The 19,424-nt window shown below is 44.0% G+C and overlaps 1 long non-coding RNA gene across 1 annotated transcript in view; it reads left to right on the forward strand.

Annotated features, from left to right (window-relative positions):
* The window catches only part of LOC137383696 (uncharacterized), a 54,748-nt gene that overhangs the window by 20,901 nt on the left and 14,423 nt on the right, over nt 1–19,424 (forward strand). Inside the window, exon 2 of the long non-coding RNA XR_010977438.1 lies at nt 5,803–5,947. This is a non-coding gene — a long non-coding RNA (uncharacterized lncRNA). The remainder of the gene's footprint in view (nt 1–5,802; nt 5,948–19,424) is intronic.

Raw genomic sequence — 19,424 nt, forward strand, 5'->3', positions numbered from 1 at the left:
CTGTGTTGTAGCTTCACCAGGTTGACATCTTATTTTGACGTATGCCTGATGCTGCTCCTGGCATGCCCTCCTGCACTCTTCATTGATCCAGGGTTGGTCCCCAGCTTGATGGTAATGGTAGAGTGGAGGATATGATGGGCCATGAGATTACAGATTGTGGGTGAATACAATTCTGCTGCAGCTGATGGCCCACCGCGTCTCATGGATGCCCAGTTTTGAGTTGCTAGATCTGTTTGAAATCTACTAATTTAGCACGGTGGTAGTGCCACACAACACGATGGTGGGTACTCTCAACATGAAGCCGGGACTCCTACCAATACTGTCATAGACAGATGCATCTGCAACAGGTAGATTGGTGAGGATGAGGTCAAGTAAGTTCTTTCCTCTTGTGGGTACCCTCACCACCTGCCGCAGACCCAGGCTAGCAGCTTTGCCCTTTAGGACTCACTGAGCTCGGTCAGTAGTGGTGCTACCGAGCCACTCTTGGTGATGGACATTAAAGTCCCCGTCCCAGAATACATTTTGTGTCCTTGCTACCCTCAGTGCTTCTTCCAATTGGTGTTCACATGGGGAAGCACTGATTCATCAGTTGAGGGGGAGCAGTAGGTGGTAATCAGTAGGAGGTTTCCTTGCCCATGTTTGACCTGATGCCACGACACTTCATGGAGTCCGGAGTCAATGTTGAGGACTCCCAGGGCAACTCCCTCCCGACTGTATACCACTGTGCTGTCACCTCTGGTGGGTCTGTCCTACCAGTGGGACAGGGCCTACCCAGGGATGGTGTTGCTGGTATCTGGGACTTTGTCTACAAGGTGTGATTCCTTGAGTATGACTGTCAGGCTATTGCTTGACTAGTCTGTAGGACAGCTCTCCCAATTTTTTCACAAGCCCCCAGATGTTGGTAAGGAAGACAGGGCTGGGTTTGCTGTCGTCATTTCCGGTGCCTAGGTCAATGTCGAGTGGTTGGTCCAGTTTCATTCCTTCTTGAATACAACTGAATAGCTTGGCTATTTCAGAGGGCAGTTAAGAGTCAACCACATTGCTGTGGATCTGGTGTCAAATATAGGCCAGACCAGGTAAGAACTGCAGGTTTACTTCCCTAAAGGACCTTTGTGAACCAGATTGGTTCACCTCCTTTGCATTTGTATAAACTTTTGTTTTGAGTTTGACACTGTCTCATTTGTTGACTATGGTGGGTTAAATGCACAAGTGCAACTGTCAGGCAAACCCCCTACCTACCAAGACTGAAGCACACATTATTTTGCCACATGAACATTAAAACTTAAAATTGCAAGTCCTGACTAGAAGGACATTTGCATAGTACTAGCAATGTTGGAGTAATGGGGACCCAGTCATTGCTTCCCCAATACACAGAAGAAGTGGTCAGAGCAGTTTTAATCACATGGCTGTTACAGAGAATTTGAACTTCCAATAAAGGATTTGAACTGAGACAAAGCCATGTGCTCATGGAGTAAAGGTCTCTCCTGGAACTGAAGCAAGAATGACCTCCTCTCGTGTCTGCCTGTTCCCTCTCCTTCCCACGGAACTGAATCTTGTGAAAACACGTGAAACTCAAAGAGAGAAACGTTTACTAAGGGGAACAAGGTTTTAAGAAGACTACTGGGCCCCAATGAAAAGCAAGACTACTTACAAAAGGACTACAGTGAGCGCGAAGCACCGTAACAAGATACTGCCTCAAACCCCTCTCTGCTATATTTTCCTCTTCTCTTTTCTATTCCTATCTGCATGTGTATATCGCATGTGCATGCTAGCATGGGCGCATCATATATCCGTAGGCATGAGCCGTATTAGAGTTTAAGTTTTAATAAAATTTCATCTTTCTTCTTTAAACCTGAGAAAGTCTGAGTGAATTGGATTCTTTGTTTTATAATTGGATAACAATGAACAAGGATTCACAAAAAGGGAAGCTAAAAACAGTCTGTTTAAAATTAAACCCTGTTACACTGAGACCAGGTAAATCTCCCCTCAGCCTCCTCTTTCCCAAGGAGAACAACCCCAGCCTATCCAATCTTTCCTCATAGCTGCAATTTTCCAGTCCTGGCAACATCCTTGAAATCTCCTCTGTACCCTCTCTGGTGCAAACATCCTTTCTGAAATGAGGTGACCAGAACTGCACACAGTACTCAAGTTGTGGCCTAACTAATATTTTGTATATAATTTCAGCATAACCTTCCTGCTCTTATATTCTACACCTCAGCTAATAAAGGAAAGGATTCCATATGCCTTCTTAACCACCTTATTGACCTGTCCTGCTACTTTCAGGGATCCCACTCCAAGGTCCCTTATTTCCTCTACACCTTTCAGTATCCTCCCATTTATTGTGTATTCCTTTGCCCTGTTTGACCTCCTCAAATGCATCACCTCACACTTCTCTGGGTTAAATTCCATTTGCACTTTTCTGCCCACCTGACCAGTCCATTGATACCTTCCTGCAGTCTATAGCTATCCTCTGCGCTATCAAACACGTGGCCAATTTTTGTGTCGTTTGCAAACTTTTGATCATTCCCCCTACATTTATGTCCAGATAGTTAATAAATACCACAAAAGCAGGGGACCTCGTACTGAGCCCTACAGAAAAAGCCTTCCAGTCACAAAAACACAGGTCAACAATTGCCCTTTGTTTCCTGCTATTGAGCCAATTTTGTATCCAGCTTGCTAAATTTCCATGGATCCCATGGGCTTTTATTTTTTTAATCAGTCTGCCATATGGGACCTTGTCAAAAGCCTTGCTAAAATAACTGTAGACCACATCCACTGTACTACCGTCATCAATCCTCCTTGTTACTTCCTCAAAAAAATACAATCAAGTTAGTCAGAAACAACCTTCCCTTAACAAATCCATGCTGACTATCCTTCATTAATCCATGCCTTTTGAAGTGACAGTTTATCCTGTCTCAGAATTGATTCCAATAATTTGCCCACTACTGAGGTTAGACTGACTGCTCTGCAATTATTCAGTCTATTCCTCACTCCCTTTTTAAACAAAGGTACAGCTTTATTCTCTGGAGTTTAGAAGAATGAGAGGTGATCTTATTGTTAGGTATAAAATTCTGAGAGGCCTTGACAGGGTAGATGCTGAGGAGCTGTTTCCCCTGGCTGGGGAGTCTAGAGCAGTCGTCATAGTCTTAGGATAAGCTGTTGGCCATTTAGGACTGAGATAAGAAATTTCCGCACTCAGATTGTGGTGAATTTTTGCAATTCTCTACTCCAGAGGGCTGTGGATACTTAGATGATGAAAATATTCAAGGCTGAGATTGCTAGAGTTTTGTGCACTACAGGAATTAAGGGATATGTGGTGGGAAAGTTGAGTTGATGTAGAAGTGCAGCCATGATCTTACTGAATGTAGACAGTCACTTTTACTTGGTTTGAAATTAGAAATATTTTCCAAGTCAATGGAAAATAAAAACTGTCACAGTGAAAAATCAGCTGCCGATTCGCACTGCTGACATAGACCAATTTCATCTCCAATACTTCTATTATAAAGACTACAAACAATCGAGTGTGCAACAAGTATATATCTAAGTTGAAAAGATATTAATAAATCATAACAGCAGTATTATCTCAACTCTAAATAATGGACAGCTGGTGGAAAATCTGTGGAGGTGTTTGATACCCTTCAATGTTATATGCTTCTAACTATCTGTCCTTTTATTATCTTTGGACCTCTTTAGCCTCTACAATTAATTCCTGCCTACCCAGTATTGTTTTGCATATTGCAGACTGAAGGTACTTTACATTTCAAAGCATTTACATAAAACTGGTCAGTGAAAATGCACACATTGCAGCTCCTAATGTTCCCAGTAAAGTGATGGTGAGAGCACGACCAACAAAATAGACTTTGAAATAGACATTAAATTAATATTTACCAGTAACATTTCAAGTAATGAGTTTTGCACTGAAATGCGAAGGATGGTTACAATGTATTGAATATACATTTAGACTATTTTCATTGTTTTAAGTTGTATTGTGCTAACCAAACACATTTGAACCAAGTAGTCAAAAAGTGATTTAAATAGCCAAATCAACTCGGAGAGTATAAAAGTTACTAAACCTACTTATTTTTTCAGTAAAGCCCGAAATGAATCCTGTGGTTCAACTGACATCACATTTATTTTAAATTCTGTTCCCACTCAAAATATAAAAAGACAGTAAAAGCACTGGGCCAGTGAATTCTTGAGCCAGAACTAGAACAGGGATCTAGAAATTGGGATAGCTTTCCACCCATTTTTGGGCACTAAAAGGGTGCTTAAATCTCCAATATTGTGATCAGGAAGCATGCACTCATTATGGGATTGCCACCCGCCAAATTGGTGTTGGCATAAACCATTAGGCATTAAGCGTTTTGTATATTGAAATAAAGGACCTAAAGCCTATTTGTGGTCCCCTTGTAATATCGAGCTCCCCTGTACGCAGGTTGCATTCAGGAAAAAAACGATTTCCATGTGGCCTAACAGGTGGTCCTTAAAGGGACTTCTGCAGGGTGCAACCAACAACTTATATTTATACAGCACCTTTAACGTAATAAAACATCCCAAGGCACTTCACAGGAGCATTCTAAGACAAAACATGACACCAAGCCACATAAGGAGGTATTGGATCAGATGGCCAAAAGCTTGGTCAAAGAGATAGGTTTTAATGAGTATCTTAAAAGAGAAAAGTGAGGTGGAGAGGAAGAGGGCTGTAGGGAGGGAATTCCAGAGCTTAGGGCCTAGGCAACTGAAGGCGTGGCCACAAATGGTGGAGTGATTAAAATTGGGGATGCTCGAGGTCAGGATTAGACGAGCGCGAAGGGTGACAGGGCTAGAGGAGATTACAGGGCCAGGCCATGGAGGGATTTTACATAGGCTATACAGCACAGAAACAGGCCAACTGGCCCAATCAGCCTACTACCAGGCTCCCCCATCCCATTCCCGCTCCACGCTCCAACTTCACCCTCCCTTGTAAAAATCGAGGTCTCTGGCTTCAGTATTTTGTATTCATGCAGATTTTTTTTGTTTCTTCATGCCTTTTTTTGAGTGTGATAAAGATATTTGAAATGTGATCAACACAACTAGATGCTGACTGTACCATTTTCATACCAGTAACAAATCTCTTGTTCTGTTGGTCATGGTGAATCAGATAATGTGCTGTTTCCTTTCAATAGATTGTTATACCATGTTACACACAATGTATTATCAGGCCCACTGAATAAGACACACTGATTTTTTATTACATAGTGTTGAAGGAACTTTACCAGTATTTCTAGGATTGAATTCCATAATTCTGTCCATTTTCTATGAAGACTTGTAAATTGGTGTGTATTATTTATACAAGTCAAACACTTGTGACATTCCGCCTGTGTGGTGGAGTAAAGCATGACTACCTGACCCGAACCCGACCAGATCCAACGACATGTGTTGGCTTCAGGTCGGGTCAGGTGTCTCTTCTGGGTCAAAAAGTCAGGCTCGGGTTGGGTCGGGCTGGACGTGGACAGTGCTGCCTTGCTCCGGGAAGTAATCTTCAAATGAACATTCAGGACGTCAAGGCAGGAAACGTGCAGTGCTCTGAAATCTGCACTATTTCTTCCGGTTTGAAAACATATCTTGGTAGCCTCCAGGTGGCTGCTGTGTTCTTATTACTGACGCCCTCACATGAATATCGAGATGTGAAATGCTCAACCGCACTTACCCCAGCAGCTCAGAGTACGTCGACCTCACAAATCTCTTTCACTAGATGTTTCATTTAGCCCGTTTTAGTGCATGTGTTTTTTTTAAATAGAGCGGTTCTCTTTCCTTTTAAAGCCAGCGAGAGAGCGCCAAATTGTGGAGAAACGACTGAGTGCCTGAGAGACAGCGAGAAGGCGGAGTCTGGAGTCTACTTTCGGTTTGACAGCAAGGAAAGAGAGAGAAAGAGAGAGACCGAGATCAAGACAAACAGAAATCAGAGGTGAGAAGAGTTGGGGGTGGGGTGCGGGGGAAGGAGGGGAAAGAAACAGCTACAAGTTCGGACATAAAGCACCCAAGTGAAATTCACCCAAACCTTTACACTCTGAAATCTATCAAGTCCGGGAGAAACTGACAAGCCCAGGGAAGATACCAGTAACTGCACTAAGTACAGAACTACCAACTGAGCTCTTGCTTTAATCTATACTTGGCCCAAGGATTTAAAATTATTTGGAAATAGGGAGATTAAACTTCCCAACCTGAGTTCTCCACAGAGATTTTTTTTGTTAATGGCATCGGAACTTGATACAATTCAGAAGCTTGTGGTGACCAGTGATCGAATACAGGTGCCAGTTGTTGATGTACCCGTGTTCAATTAACATCATAAAGTTTAAAAAAAAACAACAAAGACTGATTTCAAACAGGGGAAGGTGCTGCGACCCTGAGCACTCACGGGAAAAAAGGTATCCACTTCAGGAAATCATTCAATGTAACCAACAAGCTTCTGAACTGTATCAAGTTCCGATGTCATTAACAAAAAAAAATCTTCTTGGAGAACTCAGGTTAGGAAGTTTAATCTCGCTATTTCCAGATCATTTTAAATCCTTGGGCAGAAAGAGGAGAATGGGTGGATGATGTTTGGTGGGGTGTGGAGAGAAACAGTTCCACAGGACTCATTTTGATACTCCTTGGAGGGGGCAGTTGGGTAAAGGAAGATTTCCCTTCTAAGTGGAGGGAGGCGGGTGGTTGGGAACAATTCCCCACTCGGTAAAGGGGCTCACAGGCCACAAATGAGGTGAGGGTGTAAATTAGATGTGTGAGAAATAATTCTTGTCATTGTGGATGGGGAAGATTGTGGGGAAGTGAAGGGTGAAAATGCTGATCGAGGGAAGGGATCAACAGTCGAGTTGGGAAAATGTTTATCCTTTCTATTTGCTCTGTTACGACCGAGGCAGGAGGCATGCACTGTTTATTCTCGTCCCACTTCTCCACAGGTCACAACATATATTTAAATTTTCCCACTTACCGATACAGTTAATCATATACTCTATTTTTACCCCAGAATAAAAGACACCAACCAGGTTTCTTTAATAAACAACAAAATTATCAGTTTATTGTAAAACATACACACACAAATTGAAATATGGGGCTTAACCACTCATACACACACACATACATACACACCAGTTACCCTGGAAAAATAAAAGGGATTTCTGTTTATAGCTGTTACAAAGAAAACAGAAGGAAAAAAAACACTTAGGCTGAAAAGGAGGTGTGGAAAGATGTCCTTTGTTTGGTTTCGCATCCCAAATACGTATAGACGGCTGTCAATGAGATCTTCCTCGAACAGTTCTTTGCAGGCGATGTTAAAAATCAGTTTGGGTAGGATTTTCAAGAGATGCAGCTACAGAGGCTTCAAATAGGTCTTAAAGCAGAAATGCAGAAACAAGGTTTCAGTTCCCACACATTCGATACATAAGGTTTCTTCAAATAGGAAATAGGAAACTAACACGCTGTATATAGGATTTGTTTTCAAGACAGGGAGAGAACAGTTCTGGGTCTTCTTTTAGCAGGCAAAAGCCAACTGTCTGTTTGTCACAATTCAAAGTGAAACTAAAAACATTCCAGAAGTCAAGCCTCCTGACATCTAAAAATCTTGGCCTGTCACTTCTTTGTAAACATCTCCCCAAGTCAAAAACAATCCCTGCTGGGTGATTATCTACAGCTAGGTGCCTTCCATTAAGACTTGTTTACAAGCCAAATCCAGGAACCTTCTGGTGTCTTCTTTTCAAAAACACACAAAGTTCAGCAATCTCTTCAAGACTTCAGATGAATCAGAGTCCATAATTCAACTATAAGTACTTAAAACATATTTTACAAAATAAATAGAACCAATATCATAACAGCTCCCATTCCTAACTCATCACCATTCCGTCCAATCCAATGCAGTCCACTTGGTTAAAATAAAAATTCACTTTTTATTATATCCTATGTTTCTCAGTTGCAGACCATTCTTGATGTGTTTTTGAATTAATTAATAACAAATATGAACATTTATAGAGAAACACACTTTCTGTTACAATTATTTTGCTACCAGGAAGTCTTGAGAGACCATCTCTATTTTTCATTGCCTAATTCCTGACGTTTGCCTGCCATCCTTACACTGTTTCAGCTTTGATGCAAGTGAGACTCACATTAATGCAAATGTTTAGATCTTATTAAGCAACTCAAACCCTCCACATGGAAGTCAAGAATGACAACTTGGAAAAGACATTATATAATCAAATGAGTTGCTTATTAACTTCTGTACTTAAGCAACATGCTTAAATTGGTATGCCAGTTGTGAAGGGCTTCTTCATGTATAAATAACACTCTTTTTATGAAACAGTCTTGTGTCAAGCCTGTGTCCATCACTCTCAGTCTTTGACACTAAAAGTCTTAAACATGTTCAAAACAGATATTCCACTAATTTCCTACTTTTTTTTCTCTCTTAATAACGTAGAGGGGGAGAAATTCAGCTTTGTAGCACCCATTATTTTTAGCCGCTACGTGGCCAATTGACAATAGAAAATGGTGTTCAAAAGGTGTGCACACATTTTAGCTGGACTGAACGCCAACTTGAATGATTGCTGGCAGCTTGCAGAGCAGGCAGATTATGATGTCAATCAGTGTGCAATGCTGATTTGAAGCCAAGACTGCTATTTTCAAATGTTCACACTCCAGCCTATATCTTGCATAGCTTTGCATGTTAAATATGACTTTGAGTACAAATGTAATGCGCTGCCTAAAATGCAATGAATGGACATGCGTTGATCACATACTGTGATCCTGTTTTTGGTGGTTAGTCAATTTCTTCTTCAGTCCCTCCTCTGGTACTGAAGCTGGAGTTTATACACAGATGCCAATGTACAGAAATTTCCTTCAGCAATTAGCTTCTAAATGACCTCAAGATATATGTATTTAGACCACATACGATAGAGATGGGCCCTGACAACATTCTGGCAATAGTACTGAAGACTTGTGCTCCAGAACTAGCCACCCCCCCTAACCAAGCTGTTTCAGTACAGCTACAACACTGGCATCTACCCGAAAATGTGGAAAATTGCCCAAGTATGCCCTGTACACAAAAAGCAGGACAAACCCAACCCAGCCAATTACCGCTCCATACACATACAAGAGTCTACTCTTGATCACCAGCAAAGTTATGAAAGGTGTCGTCGACAATGCTATCAAGCAGCTGCCAGGGCCACTCACCTCCTGACCTCATTACAGCATTGGTCCAAACAGGGATAAAAGAGCTGAACTCAAGAGGTGAGGTGAGAGTGACTGCCCTTGATATCAAGGCAGCATTTGACCGAGTGTGGCATCATGGAGCCCTAGTAAAACTGCAGTCAATGGGAATTAGGGGGAATACTTTCCACTGTTTGGAGTCATACCTAGCACGAAGGAAGATGTTTGTGGTTGTTGGAGGTCAATCATCTCAGTCCCAGGACATCAATGCAGGAGTTCCTCAGGATAGTGTCCTGAGCCCAACCATCTTAACTGCTTCATCAATGACCTTCCCTCCATCATAAAGTCAGAAGTGGGGTGTTCGCTGATGATTGCACAATGTTCAGCACCATTCGTGACTGCTCAGATACTGAATGGCAATATATTACAAGTCAGGATGGTGTGCAACTTGTGTCCATATGCAGCAAGACCTGGACAACATTCAGGCTTGGGCTGTTAAGTGCCGATACATTGACACCACACAAGTGCCAGGCAATGACCATCTCCGACAATAGAGAATCCAACCATCTACCCTTGACATTCAATAGCATTACCATCGCTGAATCCCCCGCTATCAACATCCTGGGGGTTACCATTGACCAGAAACCAGCTGGACCAGCCATATAAGTACTGTGGCTACAACAGCAGGTCAGAGGCTGGGACACCCACATCCGTGCAAGAATATAAAAAGAGATTTCTTGTGAAGTGACCTCAAAGAGACAGGCCATCTTAAAGACAACTCCATTTTAGCAGCAAACCATCACAATATACTCTAGACTACCCATGAGCAAGGTGCACTGGAGATGTACTAGTCTTCTCTAACTTATTTTCTGCTGATAAACTCCAATTCCCACAATAACATCTCCAGCAATATTGGCAATGATTTGATAACAAATCCTCAGTACATAAAGAAGTATTATTTTTATTTGGTTGGGTGTTTAAAATTTGGAGAAAAAATCCAGTAAAATACTATATTGAATTTTTTTCTACAACACTGATTAAATGAGAGATATCTTGTAAAACTAATAGGCATTATAATATAATGTTCTTCCCTGTGTTGCAGTATCAGAATGCCTGCTATAACATAATATTAAACAAAAATCATCCCAACTGTAAAATATTAATAGTTGTTTAATAATACCATCCTTTTATAAATAATTAACATGGGTTTAATAAAGCATTTATTACATCATAAGGATAATTGACTACATATTGTGACTTTTGCAAGAAAGAAACCCCCTGCTGGGTATGATTTGTGTTATTCTGTCCTTGTAATAAGTGTCATTATTGGATTGGAATCAGGATTCAGTGAGGCACATACAACAACAGCTGTATTGAATGCTGGTACAGATTAAATTATGGGGTAATTCACTCACATAAGTATTTGAGCGAATATGTTCTATGAGAGTCTGTGTGAAGAGAGGAACCGTGTTTGAGATAGTTTGGATGGGATAGTGGTGGGGAGTGAAGCAAAATCTGGCACTGAGTTCTACTACTGCCTCACCTGGACCTGAATTTACCTTCCCCTGCCCCAACGGATCACTTTCCCTGCCAATAGTAATGGACATGAAGCCCCAGGTCCCCAGTGGATTTTCCTGCTGTCTGCCTCCTGGGACCCTGTTAGGTAATCTCTTAAAATCAATTAAATGATTCCTCGTGATTCAGGCTCATGTGTATTACGCAGACACCAATAGTATAGTAACTATTACAACTATACAGTCGAATCATACCACTTGGTTTCCCGCAGATCCAAGCTAGGTGGTCAAGCTTGGCCTCCGTTGGTGTTGAACTGCCGACTGTCCTGTGAGTTCTCGCTCTCTCTAGAGAGCTGTTCCCTAAACTTTTTATCCTGTTTGTTGATGAATCATATCACATGATGCCCAGAATGTATATTGAAGCTAGGTTCCTTCTCGCCAAACCTCCAGACTTGACATAATAGCCATCTTGATGGTTTAACTGACCATCCTCCAGCAGCTCCCACTGCTGCTGGCAATGTCCAGGCCAGTCATTCTAGGCGGTGACTTCAACTGCATCATCGATGCAACTGGATGATCTGGCAGTGATGTCAGCAAATTGGATGCTGTGTCCAGATTCCTGATGGAAACAGTAAAAGATGCCAAGCTGCACGACGTCTTCAGCAACCCTGCAGACGGAGTGCAGCATAGATACACCTGGTCAAGACCGGATAGGTCTGCCTGTTCTAGGATTGACTTCCTGTTTGTGTCCCGTGTATTCACGGTCAGATCCACCGACGTCAAGCTGGTGTTCTTCTCAGACCACTGCCTCCTACTGGCCAACTGTCACTTACAGGCCTACCAGCGGGTTGGCAGGGGAACATAGAAGCTGAATGTAAAACTGCTAACCCCAGAGAACATTGAGGAGCTCAAAAGGGTTTACAAAGGTTGGAAAACCGTAAAACCCCTCTTTGAGTCCCCGGTGCACTGGTGGGAAGCAATAAAGGTGATCGTCAAGAGGTTTTTCATCCTCAAAGATGTTCAGAGGGTGAGAGAGAGACAGAGGGAAATTTCCCGACTCCAGCAAAGAATGCAGAATCTGCTCCTGCTGCAGTCAATGGGGGTTGAGGTCAAGGAGGATCTCCAAGAGGTGAAGCGCTAACAGGCCTCGCTCATTGCTGTGGAGGCCTCCAAGATCGTCTTACGGTCCAGTGTCCGCTCCGTTGAGCAGGATTAGGTGTGCTCACATTTCTTCTTCCAAAAGGTACACAGAGAGAGCTTTGTGATCAGTAGCCTGAAGGAAGAGGTCGGCTCGGTAAGCTCATCGCTGGCTGACATTAGCAAATCCTTTTGTGTTGGGCTGTACGACTTGAAGCCCACAGACAGCACGGCCTCCCAGTCCTTCCTGTCATCTATCATGGAGATCTTTAGATGACAGAATGCAGGAGAGTCTGGACAAACTGCTAACTCTGGATGAGCAGACAAAGGCCGTCAGGTCCTTTGAGACGAGTAAAACTCCTGGAAGCGATGGCTTACCGGTTGAGTTTTATTCAACTCTGTGGAACTGGATCGGCTCAGACCTGCTGCAAGTGTACGAGAATATGCTTCTGGCTGGCAGCATGTCAGAATCCATGAGGAAAGGCATCATCACCCTCATCAACAAGTGGAAGGGGGAGAGGGCGGAAATCAGAAATTGGTGGCCCATCTCACTGCTCAATGTAGACGACAAGATTCTATTCCAGGACATTGCCAATCGGGTCAAGTCTGCTCTGGAGTTGGTGATCCATCCCGATCAGACTTGTACTGTACCCGGCAGGAAGATCTCTGATAGCCTCATGCTACTCAGGGATACGATTGCATATGTGCAGGACAGGGGGGTGGACACCTGCCTCATCAGCTTGGACCAGGAGAAGACTTTTGCCAGGATATCGCACACCTACATGATGGACGTGCTCTCCAAAATGGGGTCTAGGGAGGGAATCTGCAATTGGATCCAACTGCTCTACACAAACATCAGTAGCACAGTCTCAATCAATGGGTGGGACTCAGAACGTTTCCCGATCAAATCTGGAGTCACACAGGGCTGTCCTCTCTCCCCTGTCTTGTTTGTTTGCTGTATCAAACATTTTTCTGTATCCATTAGGAAGGAAGTGAGCATAAGAGGGGTGACACTCCCAGGCAGTGGAGGCACTCAGGTCAAAGCCTCCCTGTACGTGGACGATGTCGCCGTCTTCTGCTCGGATCCATGGTCCGTTCGCAGGCTGATGGGCATCTGCGACCAGTTCGACCTGGCCTCGGGAACCAAAGTAAATCACGGCAAGAGCGAGGCCATGTTCTTTGGGAACTGGACTGACCGATCTTTTGTTCCCTTCACTGTCACGTCAGACTACCTGAAGGTGCTGGGAATATGAAGGGGCCAGGGCGTGTGCCAAAAACTGGAAGGAGCATATAGCCATGGTAAAACATAAACTGAGCAAGGGGGAGCAGCGTTCTTTCTCCATTGCAGGTAAGAACCTGGTCATCAGGTGCATGGCGCTCACATTGTTACTGTACGTGGCACAGGTCTGGCCCATACGCCACTCCTGTGGTGTGGGGTCACCCGAGCCAACTTCTGCTTTATCTGGAGTTTGAAAATGGACCATGTCCACAGGGACATGATGTTTAAACCTCTGGATAAAGGGGGAATAATCGTACCTAACATCGCCCTTATCCTGATGGTCACCTTTGTGTGCGGCTACATCAAGCTGTGCGCAGAACCCCAGTACACAAACACCAAGTGACACTACGCGCTGAGGTTCTATCTGTCCCCAGTGTTGCCAAGGTTGGGTCTGGCCATATTGCCGTGGAATGCTACATTCAGTTGGACCGTGCCTTACCACCTATCCTTCGTGGAAAAGTTTGTGCAGAAAAACACCTTTTTGACCATAAATCCATCAGGCAGTGGTCTGCACGGAATGTCCTCAAAGTCCTGTGGGAACAGGAGATAGTAGATAGTAGGGCGGCACAGTGGCGCAGTGGTTAGCACCGCAGCCTCACAGCTCCAGGGACCCGGGTTCGATTCTTTTGCACTTTCTGGAATATAAATGTGGTTGACTCTTAAATACCCTCTGAAATGGCCAAGCAAGCCACTCAGTTCAAGGGCTGTTAGGGAGGGGCAATAAAATGCTGGCCTAGTCAGCGACGCCCACATCCCACAAACAAATACAAAAATTGGAACTGTTTTGTAATATATTTTTTACTGATTTTTATGAATATCGCATATTTTTGGGAAAAAAAAGTTCAACCTGACATGTGGTGTCAACATTACAAAAGGAACAGAACAACCTGGACAATCCCAGATAGTTCATGTGATACTGCTTGGGATGCCAGTAGAAGGTGTAATTAGCCTCTTGAATAGAGCCCGGGTCAGCTAATCTGGTTTCTTGTCGTGCGGCAATGTCGACACCAAGCCTGTGTAGCTCATGGTCAATCAGGGCTATCTTGCGTACACTTGCTGTGGAGTGTGCGTCGTTGTTCATTCCAGGGCACTTTATCCTCACATTCCAGCTTCCAAGCCAAAAAGTTACCTTTCTTTGTTTGCTGTGTAGTCTAGGCATGGTTTTAGGAGGTGCAGACTTGCCTAGCATCTGCACGCCCCTCTCAAGCTTGTAGGCTGGTGACCAGAGGAGACAAAGGACTGTACGTCTGGGGCCTATTCGGTTGCAGGAGTTGCCGGAACGTGCTAACTTGAGGGAAACACCAACCGCCTAATGGGACTTCACTCCAGATTTTGTCACGTTTATTCCCTTAGCCGTTAGCTCTTGATACTGTTATTGTTAGTGTTGAAGGCACCAACCAGCAGAGCCCAGTTCGCCACAAACATAGGCACGATCCTGTCTTCCAGGTGTGCAAAGGAAGCAGCTTCAGGGTCCTACCTCCATCCCCTGAGCCCTCCAGCTACTACGGCCTCAGGTGGTCAATCTGAGATGACTGATCTTGACTGGGAAGTTCCTGCTTAGCTCACCAGGCGTCTTCCCGTCGAAATGTACCTTCTGTATTCTTTCTTGAGCACAGCCGTGAGGTCTAGTGACATAAAAATTAGGGCTCTCAGGACCAAGCTGAAGGCTTATAAGGCCTGTGTTCTCAGTACTTTTACATGAGTGCCTTACAGCTAACAGGAAAAGGAGCTCAATAATTTCCATCTTCGCTGTCTGCAGCGTATTATGGGTATTTTTTGGCAGGACAAAATCACAAATGCAGCAGTCCTCAAAGGCAGAGATCCCAAGTGTGTTGGCACTAATCAAACAGAGGCGACTTCAGTAGTTCGGACACGTCTGCAGGATGGAAGACGGTTGCATACCCAAGGACCTTCTGGAGCCAGACGACCAGTGCGGCACCCAAAGCTCCACTTCAAGAATGCTTGCAAGCGTGACATGAAGGCCCTCAATGTCGACTCTTGCACCTGGGAGCCACTAGCTGGCGAAAGAGGGAAATGGCGACACATCTTGTGGACTGGTGTGCACTGCCACGATGACCAGTGGCTACTGCAGCAACAGGAAAACAAGAACTCACAATGTCACTTGGCATCTTCACGTGCGTCACTTGTGGCAGAACCTGCCTCTCGAGGATTGGCCTTCACCGCCTTCAGCAAAGGTTCACCAAGAGAAGACACCCCACCTAAAAGGGTTGTTTACTCCGTGTCCATCATCTTTCATAGATGGAAGGATGCCAACCAACCAGATGCTTCGGATGTTCCATTGTTCTGGCCAATATCTGATGTTCGCACCTCACATGGGATGTAGCCAACATGTTTGCTGGTTGCTACTTCCATTGTTCTGACTAATCTCCGATGTGAATACAAATGCTTATTTGACAATCTCAAAGATGTAATTAACTTTGATGGGATGCAAGCAAATCTAACAGACCTCCATGTGGGAAGGATGCAGTAGTCCCAGGGATTGATAGGAATGACCCTGAGATGCCCAATAGAGGGAGAAGACCTTGCATTCACCTCATCTTCCTTCAGTTTGACCCTCACTTACTTCATTGTATAAGTCTTGATGATACAGAGGGCTGAATTTTATGAACCTTCTAGGGATGGCAGGGTGGCGGCGGGGGTGGGGGGCATAAAATTGAGTGGGAAGGTGGGTGTGGAGTGCCCTTTGCCTTCTTAATGTCATGGAATTTAGCCCAGGTTGAGGAAGGTCGAGGATGGCCTTCCTGTCCAATTGAGGCCCTTAAGTGGCTAATTAATGGTTAATTAAGAGCTTCTTCCCACCACTGCTGGCATTTTACCAGCAGCAGGAGGGGCTGTCCACCACAAAAGGAGTTAACAGAGTAAGCGTTGGTCCGATAGAAAGTGAATCTGGGGAATTAATAGTGGAAAATAAGGAGCTGGCATACGAACAGGTATTTTGCACCAGTCTTCACTATGGAGGATACAAATAACATCCCAGAAATAGCTGTAAATCAGGAAATGGAAGGGAGGGAGGAACTCAAGAAAATTACAATCACCAGGGAAGTGGTACTGAGCAAAATGTTGGAGATGTGGGCTGACAAGTACTTGAATCCTGATGGATTTCATCCTAGGATCTTAAAAGAAGTGGCTAGTGAGATATAGTTTTAATTTTCCAAAATTCCCTAGATTCAGGGAAGGTTCCATTAGATTGGAAAATAGCCAATGTAACTCCTTTATTTAAAAAGGGAGGGAGACAGAAAGCAGGAACCTACAGGCCAGTTAGCTTAACATCTGTCATAGGAAAATGTGAGAAGCTATTATTAAAGACTTTATAGTGGGGCACTTAGAAAAATTCAAGATAATCAGGCGGAGTCAACATGGTTATGTGAAAGGGAAATCATGTTTAACCAATTTATTGGCGTTCTTTGAAGAAGTAACTTGCTTGGATAAAGGGGAGCCAGTGGATGTACTGTATTTAGATTTCAAGAAGGCATTTGATAAGGTGCCACATCAAAGGTTATTGTGGAAAATAAAAGCTCATGGTGTAGGGGTAACATATTGGCATAGATAGAAGATTGGCTAGCTGACAGGAAACAGAGAGTAGGCATAAATTAGTAATTTTCTGGTTGGCAAGATGTAACGAGTGGTGTGCCACAGGGATCAGTGCTGGGGCCTCAACTTTTTACAATTTATATAAGTGATTTGGATGAAGGGACCAAAGGAATGGTTGCTAAATTTGCTGATGACACAAAGATAGGTAGGAAAGTAAGTTGCGAAAAGGACATAAGGAGGCTACCAAGGGATATAGATAGGCTAAGTGAGTGGTCAAAGATCTGGCAAATGGAATATAATGTTGGAAAATGTGAAACTGTCCATTTTGGCAGGAAGACTAAAAAAGAAGCATTTTATCAAAATGGTAAGAGATTGCAGAGTTCTGAGATGCAGGGGATCTGGGTGTCCTGGTGCACAAATCGCAAAAGGTTAGTATGCAGGTACAGAAAGTAATTAGGAAAGCTAATAGAATGTTATTGCTTATTGCGAGAGGAATTGAATACAAAAGTAGGGAGGTTATGCTTCAGTTATACAGGGCATTGGTGAGACCACATCTGCAATATTATTTATGAGTATTGGTTTCCTTATTTAAGGAAGGATGTAAATGCGTTGGAAGCAGTTCAGAGAAGGTTTACTAGACTAATACCTGGAATGGGCAGGTTGTCTTGTGAGAAAAGGTTGGACAGGCTAGACTTGTATCTGCTGGAGTTTAGAAGAGTAAGAGGTGACTTGATTGAAACATATAAGATCCTGAGGGGTTCTGACAGGATGAATATGGAAAGAATGTTTCCTCTCGTGGGAGAATCTAGAACAAGGGGTCACTATTTAAAAATAAGGGGTTGCCCATTTAAAACAGAGACGAGGAGAAGTTTTTTCTCTCAGAGGCACGTGAGTCTTTGGAACTCTCTTCCTCAAAACGCAGTGGAAGTAGAGTCGTTAAATATTTTTAAGGCAGAGGTAGATAGATTCTTGATAAGTAAGGGAGTGGAAGGTTATCGGGCATAGGCAGGAATGTGGAGTTGAGGTTACAATCAGATGAGCCATGATTTTTTGAACAGCAGAGCAGGCTCAAGGGGCCGAATGGCCCACTCCTGCTCCTAGTTCTTATATTTGTATGTATGTGAGGAGGCTGCTCGGTTACTCCAGGCGGTCTCTGTGTGAGCTGGGGGGGGGGGAGGGGGGGGAGGGCCCCTCCTCTGTGGGCAATCTGTGGACCATGGAGGGCCCCCAGCAGCAAAGGTTGCCCTTATTCCACCACCCACCCTGCCGTCAATATCGCACCATCCCCTACCCCTTGCCAGGGCCTGCCTGCTTGACTGACCCCTGCGAGCCCGCCCTAACTTACCTGGTCTGGGGCTTTATGGCTGTGCCTGGTCCGGTGACTGCCGCAGTTCCAGCAGTGGCCACTGCTCCCAGTGGTGCTGCTGGGACTGTTGAGCTGCCCTCTGATGGGTTGGCAACTCTTGGAGGTGGGATCACTGTTCCTACAGGGACAGGGACCCTGGCGCCGGACAGTTAATTGCCTGAGTGCTGTGAAATGCAGCCAAGGTCCCTCCAAACAGCTGAGGTGGGGTTCCCCTCACCTTTTCAGCCCGTTGTGGGGACCCCCATCAGCTGCATAAAATTCAGCCCAGTGTTTCCAATCTTTTAAAATGCTTCATGTCTTCTTTGATTCTGGGATTTTTCATTCAGGCACTGGAGGTCTCCCTCTTAGTGGTAGGAGCTCACCATGCATATCAGATGACTACAATGCAGGGAAATGACTGAGGGGTGGGGCAGGGGCAGAGCTGGAGGAGTATACAGAGTTCCACCTTGCCAGGACCTCATCCAGAAGAAGGGAGTATGGCCCAATATGTGTGTAAGAATATATGTACACAAGTAGGAATGACTAAGTGTATCTACAGTGAATAGCTGAGCAGAGCCCCTGCAAGATATACTTAGGGACACAGGAAGGGTACCTGTGATTGCCTCCCTCTCTGATTATGCTGGAGTGTGGTTTCCAGGCAGTATCTCTGGATGCTATTTGTGCACAAGTTTGTTATAGCAAACATTGAATAAAGTCCAACAGGACTGCATTGCTTAACACTGTCAAATTGCTGCAGTTTCGATCCATCCTCATCCTTTGGAGTCATCCATCAATTGTTTACTATCAAGCAGAACGTTTTCATGAATGCCAGCACATGTCAATAAAACAGTACAGTTAACAGTTTGTGTCCTGTCTGTTCATCAGAGAGTTTGTGAATAACGCCTTTGGCTCCAAATCTTTTTGACTATGCAGCTTGCAAATTTTCTGGGGTTGTACGCTATCGTAGTAGGGAGAACCTGAAGTATCCCAGAGACTCAACTCTATCCTTTGTGTTTCAATTTCAAAACTGGCTGTGTAATTTTCGAAAACTGTGGGCACATAGCTCTTATGTCTTCTTATCTTCTTATTGCGAATATGATAGTTATTGCCAGAGCTAAGTCTCAAAATAGCTCTTTGCTGCTTAATTACACTACAGTTTGATTAAGCAGTAGTTATTCTAAGATTTTGCGTGGCTATCAATCATCCTCTCAATGTGATATTATCAGGACCAACAATAAGAGTAGCAGGCTCTGATGAAAACATGGGCACCTATCAGGCAAATCAAAATGAAGTTCATGCCCATGAGGTCACCTCACTGAATTAATTATCCATGTCAATCATCATGTGGAGTTAATTTATAGTAGACACAGAGGCAACTTTCTGCTTTTATTTTGTTGAACTGGGATAAATGTCAGAATACTGA

The sequence above is a fragment of the Heterodontus francisci genome, chromosome 24 (assembly GCF_036365525.1).
Source record: "Heterodontus francisci isolate sHetFra1 chromosome 24, sHetFra1.hap1, whole genome shotgun sequence".
NCBI classification, from domain to species: domain Eukaryota; kingdom Metazoa; phylum Chordata; class Chondrichthyes; order Heterodontiformes; family Heterodontidae; genus Heterodontus; species Heterodontus francisci.